This window comes from Haliaeetus leucocephalus, unplaced genomic scaffold (genome assembly GCF_000737465.1).
Source record: "Haliaeetus leucocephalus isolate CR32 unplaced genomic scaffold, Haliaeetus_leucocephalus-4.0 Scaffold328, whole genome shotgun sequence".
NCBI classification, from domain to species: domain Eukaryota; kingdom Metazoa; phylum Chordata; class Aves; order Accipitriformes; family Accipitridae; genus Haliaeetus; species Haliaeetus leucocephalus.
In genome coordinates, this window is record NW_010972764.1 from 1,588,284 (window position 1) to 1,588,506 (window position 223).

Sequence of the window (223 nt, forward strand, 5' to 3'; positions counted from 1 at the left end):
CCTTCTTAAATGGTGAGGCCCAGAACAAGTACTCAAGGTGAGGCCGCACCAACGCTGAATACAGCGGGATAATCTCCTCTCTTGACCGGCTGGTTCTCCTGTATTTGATGCCCCCAGGGTGGGGTTTGCCCTCCTGGCTGCCAGGGCACACACTGCTGACTTGTACTGAGCCTGCTGTCGACCAGCACCCCCAGATGCCTTTCTGCAGAGCTGCTCTCCAGCC